Here is a 16,280-nt window from a genome sequence, read left to right on the forward strand (position 1 = left end):
TGTTTCTTACACTTGTTCTTGGGAATCAGTTAGTTTTACAAAAAGTACATCCCAGATTTATGCTGGAGATTAATGTAAGACTAAATATCTGTATATCTGTTTTAGATAAGGGAGACATCTGTAACTGTCTCCAGTATTCTGGCGGCGCTCCATGGTTTTTGGGAATTACTACAGTATCTCAGATCATGTCTGCAGGCTCCTTGAGTGCTTGGAATAGAGCTCACTTGGGCCCAATGTTATATAGTCTCTTAAAGCTGCCAGCTGTGCCCGGCCAGGCATGGCTCAGCGGTTGAGCATCGACCTAGGATCCAGGAGATCGAGGTTCGATTCCCGGTCACGGCACATGCCCGGGTTGCGGGCTCGATCCTCTCATCATTGGTGTTTCTATCTGTCTCTCCCTCTGCTGCCCTCTCTCGGAAATCAATAAAGATATATATATATATAAAAACTGCCAGCTGTGCTCGCTCTTGCTCTCACATAACCCACCTTGCTTCTACCCAGTCTAATTTGAACAGCAGTCTCAAGGAGGCCAGAGGGCAGGTGACTAGGTCTGCCTTCACCCTGAGGTGCTGTGTAGTGTTTATTTATTTTTAAAACTGATTTCAGAGAGAAGAGGGGAGAGGGAGAGAGATAGAAACATCATTGATGAGAGTCATTGATCGGCTGCCTCCTGCACACCCCTACCGGGGACTGAGCCCACAGCCCAGGCATGTGCCCTGACCGGGAATTGAACTATGACCTCCTGGTTCATAGGTGGACGCTCAATACTGATCCACACCTGGCCGGGCGAACTGTGTAGTGTTTACAAGACCAAGGACTTTGCAACTGGAAAGACCTGGGTTTACGCCCTCTTCCTGTCTTGTACTCATTGTATGGCTTTGGTCCAGTTATTTACCTATTTCGTGTCTCTGCACTGAGGACATGAAAAGGCTTTTCAAAAAGGAAATACTAAGAAAGTAGCAATTGTAGGAAGCAGCTGCCACCCTAGAACGGAGGGAACTGATGGAAGAGTTTGGAATTGTTCGGGTTTAGGGCTTGAGGGGCGGTGCTGCCAAGCTGAAACACAGACCCCCAAGAGGGGTCGCTGCTCAGGAGCCTGTTGCCTCAGGAGCCTGAAGGAGGCTTCCGTGGGGTGAGACCCAGGCCTCTGAGGAGGGGGCACAGGCTGCTGGTGCTGGGGCCTCTAGGGGATGTAATGAGTTGTTTCTGTGAGTGTTAGAAAGGTGCAAACCAGAATCAACTGGTGCTACTAGGATAACCTGCTGCTGCTGGGATCCACTGCTAGGATGGTGCTGACAGGAACAGTAAGACAAAGGGAACAGAAAGCACACGGGGAGGAGTGCTCCCTTCTTCCTCCAGCCTTGAAGTCTCCCTCTAGTGCCATCTATTGACAAAGCCTAACAGAGATCCAGCTGATAAAGGAGAACTGAGGTTTGTGGGTTCCCAGCCTCCGAATCACAGAGCAGTATGAAAGGGTGGGCTTGACGCTGGGAAGCAATGCCTTAAGAACTGGCCGCTCCTGGCTACTCAGCATCCACAGGCACCTGGCTTCAGCACAGAGCTCCCCACGGACTTCCACACACGGAAAGCAACTTCAGGCTGCTGCCTGACAAAGTGCAACTTCCTTTACACAAACGATAATGCTCTCCGCCTCACGTATCTCAGTGTCCCAACAGCCCTCGATGTCTGAGCCGTCACTGTATCTACTTCTGGGAGACGGTCGTATTATCCATCTTCGAGCTATCTTAGTTACTCTCAAATTCAAAATCTCATCACAACATTCTATTACTGAAAGATTAAATTGTCTTATGTAAAATAGTGAGGGCAAGGAGAAGAAATACAAAATTAGTTTAAATCAGGGGGTCAACAAATTCTAACCCATGGGTCAAATCCAAATTTTAAAATAAAATTTTATTAAAACACAACCATACCCATTCATTTACATATTATCTATGGCTGCTTTCAGGCTACAATGACAGAGTTGAGTACTTGCAACAGAGACCCTACGGTCCACCAAGCCTAAAATATTTATTATCTGGCCTTTTACAGAAAATTTCACCCTGCTTTAAACACACACACATACATTCTATAATTGTTTTCTTCCAAGTTTCCTAGGCTCTCAGTCAGAACCTGAGCTAGTTGTTTACTTGGTGAGGTCGCCCAAATGTTCCCTCGTGAGTAAATGTCAGAACGAAGTCAGACGTGTCTACATCCTCAGTGGTTCTGCCTTTTTTGGTTGCTGAAATTTTCCATTAACTTTTGTTATTGGTCATGGAAGTGCTAAGATACAACCCCAGAGAATCTCCTGAGTTCTGTACGTGGTCCTTGCTACCTTCATATTTTAGTAGCAATACAATCGGCTCTTGGTAATCAGAATCAATCATCCGAGCCAGTAGAGCAATCTTCTTTGTTACCTATTGGTTGAGGGACATGAGGACCCCCAAATGACTGGGTGGCCATCTCAATGGAGACATTGGCATGTACCCAAAATGAGTCACTTTCCCCTCCAAACTAATACAGATCACTTTTGCATGGGTGGGAGATAAAATCTGCAAGAAGGTTATTAAATGTAATAGTGAGAGGACCCACTCCCTCATCCATCCACTGATTCCTGGACCCTGTATGCTGACTATGGATGAAAGAACAGCAAACATTGGTTACTGATCTAAGCATATGTTGTATCCTGTAAGACAGGACCCCATGCTTTTAGGATATTGTCTTTTAACTGGCACTGTAACCTAGTTTTCAATGGGTAATCCCACCATTCTATTGGGCCAGCTATTTCTGGGTGATGGCAAACATGGTAAGACAGACAGGCATCTGGCATGTACTATCTTCCAGATATACACTGGTCCAAAAGGCATCAGTGTCAGTGACAGGTCAAGCACACAGGCTTCTAAGTCGGGAGGCATTCACTGTATCCTCAGGCAAATGAAGGAGGCTAGCTTAGTCAAAAACCACGGGGTACTCTCAATCTCCAACCCTATCTGGGTGTTCTTTGTGCTTCTGGAAGCAGTCCTCTCATAGATACTCTCCTCCTGGGCCTTTCTGCTGTCAAGGGCTTCTCAGACCAGGAAGAGCTTCCTCTGCTGGAACCTGGGAGGTTCTGAGCCACAGAGGGATTTCATCCTGCTGAACAGAATGGGCGATGGCATTCTAGACCTCTCCAGACTTCGTGACAGCTGCATCCTAATTGGCATAATTCTCCTGGGTTCAACCAGAACAGGTATTGTGGGCCTGAAAAAGGAGTCATCTTTTTTTTCTTGGGCACAGCAACTGGGTCAGGATGAGCCAGCCTACTATGCTTGTGACCCAGGCCATGTCTCATGTCAGCAATGCCCATCTCTACGACCATTGCCCAACCTCTTCTTTAGCACTTAATGCAACATAGTTGATGTGAATTAAATCTAACCTTATTTTGTTTATTTCAGCTAAAGTCATACTTAGTGAAAGTAATTAAAGGACATGGTTATCAAAAGTTGACCAGGGTTTCATTGGCCCCATACAAAAATTACACGGGATCCTGGAAGGAACAAATAAGCACAATTCTGGATAATATCAAATACTAAGAATTATTGATGTGTAAATATGCATGTATGTCAATATGTGAGTGCTTTTAGATCAAATAAGAGTAATAATACTTTTGTATTGCAAAGTTTAAATAAGTTCCTCAGTTTGTAGTTTTTTTAAAAATTTTTATATAAAAGTTTTATATTTTTTATCTGAAGCTAATTTGTTTGCCATTTAATCAGAAAAAAGCGTTATAAACATCCAAATAACATTTCCTATGTGTCTTCAGATTTCTTTGAGTCATTGTGCTATAGAATCAAGGCAGGGCAGGCAGGATGTTAGCAGGTGTTCCAACTGTGCCCTCAACACTACCTAGTCTGCTGTGTGCGACCCTGGACTTAAATCTCTGGGTCTCAGTTTCCTCATCTGTGAAATGAAATGAGTAGGCGAGATGATTTCAAGGTCTTTTCCATTCTAAAACATGGTATGAAATGACAAGATAAAATTTCGTATGATGTGACTGATAAAAGGATAAGGCAGGAACTGCATTAGCTATGGACAACCATAACTTTCATATTTAAATTCCAACTCTTTTGAGCCTAACAGGTTTTTTTAATGCTCAAGATAAAGCAACTATCAATTCATCTGAAATATATATGGTATAGCTGCTCTGAGTACATCTTGTTTTAATTTCTCCAGAGAACTGGCAAAAGATCTCTCTGATATTTACTGGTAGCAGAGAAATTTAATCTAGGTGCTGGCAGCCAGAAGCACATGCTGGTTACTATAAAATCCATGCACACTCTCCGATTACTCTGACAGCATTACAGCGGGATTTGTTTGACTCTCTATCTTGTCATGGCTGGGTTAGAATGCCTCTGTTAATAATAAACAGTGACTTCCTGTACTCAACACAGTTTAACTTGAAATATGAGTAAGAGGATGGAGCTCGAGAAAGGTAAGGAGGGAAAAAAAGAAAAAGGTCTTGGATGAAAGGTGTCCTGTTAGTTTTATGCATGTTTTGGGATCTGGTCCAATACTCCTCTTAGGAGCTCAGACACTTGGAGATATTTCTGGAAAGGGAAGCAGGGATCAGCATGAGAAAAGTACAGCTCATTATTTCCTGTCTTGAGGTGCTCGTTCATGTTGAGTATGTGGATCCAGGGAAGCCAGAAATACAGAGTAAAGCAAGAGGCACAGGAATGCCTTGACTGAATTCTGGACCGCTGGTCATGAGTTTACATTGTTTGTGTATGGGTCAGATTCTCTCCCAGAGAACCAGAGCGCTACCAGGAGGCCCACGTGGGGATTAGATTATGAGCTTCTGGGCATGGATTATAACACAAAGGTGGCAGGCAGGGCTCATGCTTCATGAGCAGGTATCCACTGCAGTTGCACAGGGCCCTCAGCTCAGAAAAACCCCATGCTTGAAGTTGAATGCTCTGTGATTGCCATATTAAAATTTTTAATAATTCTATTTTTGAATTTGTATTAATGAGTGAAGTCAGATGGGACAATGGAGCATGAACCAGGGACTAGAGGCCTCTACTCAGAAGCATTCTTGATTTCACCAGCTCATGCTCCCTGCTTTTCAGCCCCCAGCTCCCCAGCACCCTCCTGCAACCGTTGGTGCCCTAGGCCCCTGGCCTGTGCCTAGGTGTGGCAGGAAGAGCTGGAGCCAGGCTTGCTCACGCCACACATATGCCAGCTGCTGAGTTAGGAGACTGAGTCTCACTCATCCCTCAAGTATCTTTGAGCAACACCAAATAGCAAATACAAAACACCACGACAAGTCAAGAGAGAGAGCACAAAACAAGGAAAAAAGCCTTTTCTTCTGCTTTTTCACATTTTCACTTTGCACTGGGACCCACAAATGTAGCCCACTCTGGTGAGAGGGGTAGCTAACAACTGTACAAGGAGTGAGCTAGTTGCCACTTGAACACAGTGGGGAGGAAGGGTGGACAGCAAATCCACGGGGCAAATATAAAGGCCAAGGCTGGGCAATGAGTCATAGGTTTGAAGCAGGGGAGATAAGAGGAATGGCAGGAAGTTGAAATCAAGATGCATGCAGGGCCCGGCCGGGCGGGGCTCAGCGGTTGAGCGTCGACTAGGATCCAGGAGATCACGGTTCAGTCCTGGTCGGGGCACATGCCTGGGTTGTGGGCTCGATCCCTGGTCGGGGGCATGCAGGAGGCAGCTGATCAATGACTCTCTCATCATTGATGTTTCTCTCTCTCTCTCTCCCTCTCCCTTCCTCTCTCGGAAATCAATAAAGATATATATATTTTTAAAAAAAGGTGCATGCATGGCTAGGGTATTCTGAATCCAAATTTAAATAGTGGTTGGTGCTTCAATCTTGTTTATGCATGGATGAGGGTCGATCTGCCTCATATGGCCAAAAATGAGGCTAAGCAGTGTTGACTATGTTCCAAGCCTGTTAGTCCTTGAGAGGGGAAATAAAAGCACTTACACATTTTTCTGATGCTGAGGGCTGAATTTGTCTTTTAGCCTTCCTAGGTGACAGAAAGAATTGTGGTAATGAAAATTCAGGTATCTGTTATGCATTTAATATGAATGTGATTACTGGAAACAATGACAGCTATATCTTATAACATTCTTTTTAAATGTTTTTTAAAACTAAGTTTATTGGGGTGACAATGGTTAATATGAACATATAGGTTTCAGGTGTGGGTTTCTATGTTACAAGATTAGTATATTGCTCTGTGTTCCCACCCCCCAAAATCATATCTTCTCCTGCCTATGTGTTTTAATCTGCAGGGGAGAAAAAAACCTTACAGTTTCTTTCTTAAGTTTGGCATCTTTAGCCATATACATGGAGGACACTGATATGAGCTATTGCTCCTGATAATGGAGGCTGGGAACCGGAAAGCAAATTCTCCCCGTTGGAGACGCCCCAGCCTTGCAGCAGGTCTTGCTCGGTGCCTCTGAAGCTGTGCCGAGTAGGAAAGAGGTGCAAACAATGCTTAGCACCTCTGCTTGTTTGTTGTTGTTGTGTTTTTTTTTTCCCCTAAGAAAATGGAATTCAATTTAAACCCAACCTGTGCTCTTAATTTATTCTTCTGAAGCCTTTACAGGTTCAGAGTTGCTACTGCTAACTACAGGTTGGTGATAGGAAAGTTTTTAACTATATTATGAAACAGGATTTACTTATCAGGTAGCAGGGGGGAAGTCTGGAAGGAAGTAGCATCTGGCTTGTCTGACACTTGACATTTTTATGTTTTAACAAACACTCCTAGAGTGCTTACTATGGTGTCAGGCACTGTTCCAAGTGCCGTACAAACACTAATTAATTGAGCACTCATAACAATCAGGGCTGACTTATCCAGTAGGCACAGTGCCTGGGGTCCATGAAAAAGAAGTTTTAATTTTAATTTCTTTAAAGTCAGGAGGAAAAAAAATGAACATAATAATAATGAATATATAATAAGGAACTCAGCCTGGATTATATTTGTCTTTATACCTGTGCAGTCATAAAATATAATTTTTAATATTACTTTATGGAAGAAGGGGCCCATGAAAGCAAATGTATGTGGGGCCCACTAAAATCATAATATAGTTCTAATACCAACTCTACTTTTATCTTAATTTTACAGATGAGAGGATTGAAGCACACTTAAGTGACTTCCCATTGCTGCCCCGCTCATAGTTGACAGCTGAGACTCAAGTCAGGCAGTCTGCTTCTGGCTCTGTAGAACAGTGTTGAGCTGTGCTGATGGTCTTAATTCATGAGGTATTTCCCATGAAATTCCTAGATAGTGAAAAATTTATTGCTCTACAAAACCAAAATTTTTTGTTTTAGTAATTTTGGAAGAAGTTCTTTCCTACATTTGTTATTTACTTCCTGCCTTATTAATTAGATTGTCCTGAGCATAATCTACTCTTTTTCATGATGATAACAGTATCCATATAAATAAATAACCTTACTGAGTATTTTTTATGTGTCTGGAACCCTTCTAAGATTTACAAGTGTTAACTCACTGAATACTCACAACCCTATGAGGTACATAGATTTTGTTTTTTTTAGATGAGGAAACCCAAGTTAAGTAAAGTTAAGCTACTTATCCAAGTTCACCAGCCAGCTGACAGCAGAGGAACCCAGGCATCCTGGCTTCAGAGTGGCCCCATGAACCAGGGACGAGTAGGAGACTGGCATTGTGCAGTACAGAGTGAAGCTCTCCACAGCTTTATTCCTAACCTGATACCGTCAGACTGAGATGTTATTTTAAGTCTTGTGTCAGCTCTTCAGGGTATGTGTCTTCTCTGTCCATGTCAGGCAGCTGGCTGATAATTTTAGCTGTGTTTTGTTTCCAGTACTCACATTGATCACTTGATCAATTTAGGAAGTGCCTACTAAGGGCCACGTTGTGTTTATTTGCTGCTTCCAAATTACTTTAATGAAGAACCAGAGAGCCCATCATCATAGTGTTGCTTGTCAAGCAGGTCAACGTGTGCTGTGTGGAGGGAGAGGTGCCCCTGTAATCAGCCTTGTGATCCTTACTGCCTGGCCTTGTGAGGGTAATTTTGAATGCTTTGAGGGCTTTTGTTGGTTAATATTCATTTATTTCTTCTTTTTCAGCAAAGTTTTCAATAGTGAGTGCTCGTAAGTGGCATGGCAGAAGGGAAAAACTTGGCATGATACCTTAATTGAGCAAGTGGTTTGACAGAACTCATTTGCCAGGTAACTGCACTATCTTAGTGGTCTTTATTAAATGGTGTTACAAATGATTTAACTAGAAAATAAGACTCCATTGGGCTATTCTGGATTAATTCTTCCTTTCGGCTCAATCTTGAATACTAGTCCTGAAGTTGAGGGGCTCCATCCATCTCCTTACCTGCACATCCGTAGGTATGTGTATATATACATTTCAATGAACAAATGCTTTTTAATCGTCTTGACCCCTGCTCATATCCAAAAATCACATTAGGCATATCCTAAATTTGGCCTTCATGACTATTTAAGAGTTTATAATCGAAGTGGCCACAGCTCTAGGATCTGAAGACCGTCCCCTGACACCAATTTGGTTCTTTTCTGTTAATCTCATTTCAATTCTTGGCCATCACGGCCTTCTCAGGAAACACTGCTCCCACACCTAAGACCTTCTTGATGCTGGGCCCCAGAAGGCTGTGCTGATTGGGAACCAGTTTACAAGTCTGCAGAGGCCTGATAGTTTCTGGGTCCTACTGCTCTGTCATCAGGGGGATACCTAGAGCCCTTTGTAAGTTCTGAAATACTGACTGATGTTTTGCATAGGAGAAAAACAGGCAAGGGATGAGTAAATTCCTTGAAACATCTTCAATTGTTTTAAAAAATAAACAAAGTACTCTGGACTACCACCTAAGGCAGAGTTTAAACACTGGTGATGCTCAAGTTGGATTTGGGCCATAGACGTGTTTGGTTTTTGCCTGCATTTTAACCTATAAAACTTTAAAATCCATTGCTTTTATTTAAAAATCTGGAAATTTCACCACATAATCTCCAGACTTCAACTGCTTTTGCAATTGGGTGATCTGACAGCATGGACTCACATTCCTGCAAAGCAACAATTGGCTGGAATGGGGCAGTCCTGGCCACTTAGGACATGCACTTTTTTTTTGGGTCACAATCCAGCTGAGTACAATCTGCTTACTTACATGATCTGCCTGTGCCCTGGAGCATTTGTATCCCCTACTAGGAATCAATGAAGGATGTAAGCTCCAATGCTCAGGACCACAGTACCTCTATTTAGTTTCCTGCTTCATTTATATAATCTTAAAAAGTAATATTGGAAAGCAATACCCGCACATAAAAATTAAAACAAGGTAGAAATGTGTATAGCAAAAGGTATAAGCCCAGTGACTCCATTGATCCAACAATTCCCTTTCCTCGGTCCAAGAAATAATACTGGTAATAGTACCCTTTATATTCATTTACATATTTTCTATGAATAGGGTTGTTTTTTTTTTTAATCCAGCTGGGATTATCTACTTTTTGTAAGGCTGTATGTGTAGAGAAATACAGCCTTACGAAAGGGTCCCACACATGTACCAGAGCAATGCGTTATACTAAAGTAATTATCTGTATAATTAACAAAAACTCTTGATGCAATTTCCAAATATTAGAAAAAAATGTTTTTTAATTATTTGGCTAATTACCTTCATTAGTCATCCTTTCGGCTCCTTTCTTCGTGGAAGGAATCCATCCATTCAGTAGACACTCATTGAATTCCTTTTATGTTCAAGGTGCTATGAAAGGTAAAGTAGAAAATACAGAGATGAATTGAAAACAAAATCAACAACACTAGCCTAAGAGAAAAGTGATTAATTTTTTCCCCAAAAGGAATGAGGTGAAGGTATTGAATTTTGAATTAAATATGCCCCATTTTCAGTGGACAAAGTCTAAGGTTTGAAGAACACAAAAGTCCTAGAGATAATCCAAACCTGAAAAGGTGAACCAGAAGAAGAGGTTCAGCCGAGTGGGGAGGGTGTAGATGATGCAGAGCTGGTAGGGGGGGACCGGCCACACTAGGTGAGGTACCAAGGAGAGCTCACTGACAGAGCATGGCTTCCCAGGATACAGACCACCAGGCATTTGGTCTGGGTTCAGACAGATAAAAACCAGCCTGGATACAGGACTGCAGTTCCTTTTCTCTCCCAAGTAGATTTCAATGACAATGTTGATAAAATTGGGAAGAGAGAGCATCGAAAGTAGAAATAAAAGATGTACTCAAGAGAGATTTAAAGAGAAAGAAAATTTGTCTTATATCTCAGTTACCTGGAAACAATTTTTGTTGTTGTTGAATACTCTCCTTGAATTAGAGAATGGTAAAAATTGCCAATCTTTAAAAAAATAAACAACCAAAACCCCGTATGGTTATCTGAAGTGCTCTTTTCCCCCTATTGGTTTTTTTCAGACAGTTGAGGCCTCTTGGAAATAATAGAAAATACCCATCTGTTATAGATCTGCAGTCACTTGTGGATGAGACATTAGGGCGACCGACAGCACACCCAGAGTTCCAAAGAAGTATCACCCTTCAAAAATCCTTTATTTTGTAAACTGATGAACAAAATAGATCCAGAGACATACAAGCATAGAACAGACTGAGGAATCTCAGAGGGAAGGCGGGGGTGGGGGAGTGGGTGGGGAGAGATTAATCAGAGAACTTATATGAATAAATGCATAACCCATGGATACAGACAATAGTATGGGAAAGGCCTGGAGGGGGTTAGATGCGAGGTGGAAGGGATCAATGGTGAGGGAAAGAAGGACATCTGTAATACTTTAAAAAATAAAGATAAATAAAAAAATAATAAAGTCAATAAAAACATATTTAAAATAAATAAGCAAATATAAAAATTAAAAAACAACAACAATGTATATACTTTAGCAAAACAGAGGCAGACTCATAGAGAGCAGGCTGACAGCTATCAGGGGTGGGGGGTTGAGGGGCTGATGAGGGGGTAGAGAAATTGAGCAAAAAATTAAAAAAAGAGAGAAAAAACTCATGGACATGGACAACTGTGTGGTGACTGCCAGAAGGAGGGGAGATGGTTGAGGTGGGGAAGGTAGAGAGGGGATAAATGGTAATGATCGGAGACTTGCCTTGGGGTGGTGAATACACAATACAGTGTACAGCTGATGTGTTGTGGAATTGTGTACCTGAAACCTGTATAATTTTGTTAACCAGTGTCACCTCAATAACTTCACTAAAAATAAAATAATAATAAATAAAATAATAAAATAAAATAAAAATACTTTATTGTTACAAAAAAAGTCCTTTATTTTGATCTCTAGCAATCTGATGCTTTTATATGCCCAACATGAACGAAGAGTTAAGTTATGCAACTCTAGTTTTGGTGTATATAATGTCTATGTAAGATATTAACATTAGATAAAGCTGGGTGAAGGGTACATGGAAATCTCTGAACTATTTTTGCAATTTCTTGTGAGTCTTAAACTATTTCAAAATATAAAGTTATTTAAAAAACAGTCATGCAAACAATTTTCATTTTGCTTTGGAATTTATCTTTTTCTTGAATGCTTCAGGAGTTCTAATTTAAAAACTTCTTACTTAAATGATTTTATTGATAATGCTAATTGAAATAGTAATGAAATTGTTCAAATTACTTAAGCAAAAATATTCCTTATTAGGAGAAGAACATTTTATTATCTCTTGAGTTACCAAGACTAGATTTCAATGACAAACTTCACAGGGTAATCAGTCAATCTCAATTTCTCTTTGCTTTGGTTTTGAATTTTAGGTATTAATAGCTGTCTTTTATTTTATTTACTTATTTTAAATATGTCTTTATTAATTTCAGAGAGAGGAAAGAAGAGGGAGAGAGAAACATCAATGATGAGAGTCATTGATGGGCTGCCTCCTGCACGCCCCCTGCTGGAGATCGAGCCCACAACCGGGACATGTGCGCTGACCAGGAATTGAACCCCGATCTCCTGGATCCTAGGTCGATGTTCAACGCTGAGCCATGCCTGGCTGGGCAAGTGTCTTTTATAATAATCCCATAAATCTACTTTTTTGTTCTTTTATCTAAATAGTATATGAATAGACCTGTTTGGAAATTTTAGCAGTTCCATAATCAACTACTTATTGTTATTACTTTGCCAACAGGTTTTTCTCTCCACAACACATTATACCAGTCTATACATGTGCTATGTTCTATAATAAATTATATAAAATCAAATAATGACCAATTTTTAAAATTCTGTATATTAAAAATTCAATGCTATACATTCACTTAGAAATAACACTACAGCCCACTTTAAAAATATTAGTGCTATAGTCTCCAAAGTAGGGCTCACATGTCCCAGGGGATGTTCAGGTACATCCATACTAATGGCCCAAAGTTGAAAAACTAAGATGTGATCTAAAGCAGTGGTAGTATCAATATACCTGTGCCAATGGTCTTCAGAATTTATTTAGCCAACATTTCTCCACAAGAGTCTTTATAATAAATTAAGGAAACTTTTCTTGTATTCATATTTGTAACACATACTGGCTATTATTTTGGGGGGCATATATCAGTCATTTACGTATTTCTATAATTTTCTAGAAAGCAGTATAGTCTTGTGAGTGAGTCATCAGAATACTTTTTATCTTTTTTATTCAAGAAAACATAATTTCTGGTTAGATGGGATCTAGATGCTATCTAGTTCAACTGACTGCCTATCACTTGAATTTGCTTTTCAAAATTCTCACCACGCATTCTTCTAGTTTTATGTTACATGTTATGATCTGCAGAGCCTCAGGCTCTCAGAGGCAGTGCTTCAAGGGTACTGTGGGGAGGAAGGAGGGAGGAACTGGGAAAAGTGGATGCTGATCTGGCATGGATCCAGTTCTCCTCATTCATTCATTGAACAAGAGCAGCTGAGATAGCATTTGATTCACTGAATTAGCCCTGTGTCAGATTTAACTTGCAGAAAGTGTTCCATTGCCCAAGGAAGTGACCCTTGAGCTGAGTCTCAAGAATGAGTATGTTAGCCATGCAAAAATATGGTACTGGGTACACCATTTAAGAGGCAAAATGTGTCGCCTTAAGTAAACTACAGAGGGGTGAGAGAAAATGGCAGAGTAGATAATTTCTCATAAAAGTAATAAGAAAACTGGCAAAAATGATCAGAGTCAAGTGTTTTAGGCTCTAATATTAACCAACTGCTAGTAGCAATCTGGGGAGTGTTAATTGAAGAAAAATGGCTAGGTCTCAGTAAAAACAGTGAGATTTGTGGCACTTTAACTTGCTCTATTCCCATCCCCTCTCTCTAGCTCCATGGTAACCTTGAAAACCAACAGGCCTGCAATCATGTTGGAAACTGGCAACCTGGAAGCCACTGGAGATTTCAGAATGGAATTGACCTTCATAGCCTCATTCCCAGAGAACTGTGATTGTTTGACTTGTCTGGTGGTTCCCTGTAAGACCATACTTGCAGGGCTGTCTCTATTTGATATGACTCAGAGTGGAGCTGATCTAGTGGGGAAAGCTTTTTCCTCAGGGGTGGTTGTTAAAACAATTAGTGTCAACTGTTTAACTTTGTGGCTGCTAGGGGTGATAAAGAAAGTTGGGATAAACAGTAGGCTAGCCAAAAGCTTAAAAGAAAAGATGGCGAATAAGATGTCCAAAGGGACTTTGAAAATCTCTGACATATTCCTAGGAATCTAGAAGATCAAGTGCATGCATAAGGGTGTATATGTTCAGGACTGTGCAAGCACTATGAGGAAAGACCTGAGAATGCCCTAAGCTCTCATACCTGGATGACCTTGAGGATCTGTGCAAGTAGAAAGTGAAGGCTAAGGCAGACTTGTAAACTTCCTGTTGGAGTGCTAAAGGCATGCCCAACACACACACACAGAGCCCCTTGGCAAAGACTGGGAGACTTATAGGTTCCAGGCATTTAAGGAATCTTTGCCCAATTATTACCTGACCACTAAGCTAACTGAGCAGAGACTTCAGCAGCCACACATGACAAAGAACACACAATGTATCATTCAGAAAAGTTGCTAAAATGAAAAAATAATAACAAACAGTAACACCAACAAACCCTGGGAAGGGGGTAAATCTGATTTCTGTAGTTGTCAAAATTTGTTATTTAAATTTACAGTTTTCAATAAAAAATTACAAGATGTGCAAAGAAAATGAAAGTATGGCCCATAAACATGGGGGGGGGAGCAATTAATAGGAACTGTCCTTGGGGAAGCCCAGATGTCAAAATCACTAGACAAAGACTTTAAATCAGCTATTGACTGATAAACACATGACAATATGCTCAACATCATTAGTTATTAGGGAAATGCAAATCAAAACCATTTTCTACCCACTAGGATGGCCATAATAAAAAAGACAGGTAATTCTAAATGTTGACGAGAATGTGGAGAAATTGGAACCCTCATACATTGCTGATGGTAATGTAAATGGTTACAGCTGCTTTGGAAAAGTTGAAAGTTCCTCAAAATGTTTAACATAGTATTCCTATATGATCCCAAAATGTCACTTCTAGGTATATACCCAAGAGAATTAAAACCATATGTTAAAGCAAAAAATTTTACAGGAATGTCCATAGTATTATTATGTATAGTAGCCAAAAAGTTGAAACCACCTAAATGTCCATTAACTGATGAATGAATAAACAAAGTGTGGTGTATTTATATAATGAAATATTATTTAACCATAACAAGGAAGTACTAATACATGGTACAACATGGGTGATCTTTATGAAGGTTAATTTTATGTGTCAACTTGACTGGATCATGGGCTTCCTAGATATTTGGCTAAACATTTATTTCTGGATGTATCTGTGAAAGTGTTCCCAGGAGAGAATAGCATTTGAATTGGTAGACTGAGTAAAGCAGACTGCCCTCCCCAGTATGTGTGGGCATCATCCAATCCACTGAGGGCCTGAAAAGAACAAGACAGTGAAAAAAGGGAGAATTTGCTTTTTTGCCTGACTGTACGAGCTAATACACTGGTCTTCTCCTGTCCTTGGGCTGAGAATTGTACCATTGACTCCCCTGGTTCTCAGGCCTTCATACTTAAACTGAACTGCACCACTGGCTTTCCTGGCTCTCCAGCTTGCAGATGGCAGCTCATAGAACTTCCTTTATATTAAATGTCTGAAATAGGCAACACTATAGAGGCAGAAAGTAGATTAGTGGTTGGCAGGGACAGGGGAGGAGGGCCAAAGAGAATGGGGTAGGACTTCTAATGGGTATGGGGTTTCTTTTTGGGGTGATGAAATGTTCTGGAATAAGATAGTGGTGACGATGGCACAATATTATGACTATACTAACAATCACTAAACTGTACACTTCAAAAGGGTAAGTTTTAGGCTTGTGAATTATATCTCAATAAAGAAATAATAAACTACACTATTTAGACTACACTGAAATTACGTCAATATGAAAAATTTTCCATTTTAAATATGACCTTATGAGAAGGAAGAGTAGTGAAGGGAGAAAAAAAATATTCAGTGAGAATTTCCTATGTGTCAGGCACTGTACTAGGTGCTGAGGACAAAGAGGGAATAACTTACAGCCCATGCCCTTAAGGGGCTCAGTCTAGAAAGTTTAAAAAGGATGACTCATGATGCAAATCAAGAAATACTATCAATGAAGGCACTGCTCAGAGAATGAAAACAAGCCACGACCTGGAAGAAATGCTACAAATTATATATCCAATAAAGAATTTGTATGTAGAATATATAAAGAACTCTCAAACTCAGAGAAAACAAACAATCCAGTTTAAAAGGGGTGAGCAAAGATTTGAACATATACTCCATCAAAGAAGATATACAGATACAAATAAACCATGAAATGATGCTTAACATCATTAGCCACTAGGGAAATACAAATTAAAACCATAATGTGATACCATGTCCTAATCCACAGAACCTGAGGCTGCTATATGGCAAAAAAAGTGTATGTGTGTGGGGGTGGTAATCTATGGAGATATCATCACAAGTGTTTTTAGGAGAGAGGCAGAGGGAGATTTCACAGTCAGAAGAGGGGAAAATTTAACCATAGAAGCAGAGAATGGAATGATGAAGCCACAAGTCAAGGAATGACGGCAACTCCCAGAAGCTGGAAGAGGCAAGGAACAGATTCTCCTTAGAGCCTCCAGTGGGATTGTGGCTTTACTAACACTGTGAGTTCAGCCTAGTGATACTGATTTTGGACTTCTGGCCCCTCAAATTGTGAGAGTATAAATTTCTGTTGTTTTAAGTCCCCAAGTTCGTGGTAATTTGTTTCAGCAGCCATAGGAAG

General features: G+C 40.5%; 1 long non-coding RNA gene across 1 annotated transcript in view; it reads right to left on the reverse strand.

Moving 5' to 3' along the window:
- The window catches only part of LOC308555266, a 133,965-nt gene that overhangs the window by 85,714 nt on the left and 31,971 nt on the right, over positions 1 to 16,280 (reverse strand). The window contains exon 2 of the long non-coding RNA XR_013998528.1: positions 9,664 to 9,753. This is a non-coding gene — a long non-coding RNA (uncharacterized lncRNA). The remainder of the gene's footprint in view (positions 1 to 9,663; positions 9,754 to 16,280) is intronic.

The sequence above is a fragment of the Miniopterus schreibersii genome, assembly GCF_964146895.1.
Source record: "Miniopterus schreibersii genome assembly, chromosome: 3".
NCBI classification, from domain to species: Eukaryota; Metazoa; Chordata; class Mammalia; order Chiroptera; family Miniopteridae; genus Miniopterus; species Miniopterus schreibersii.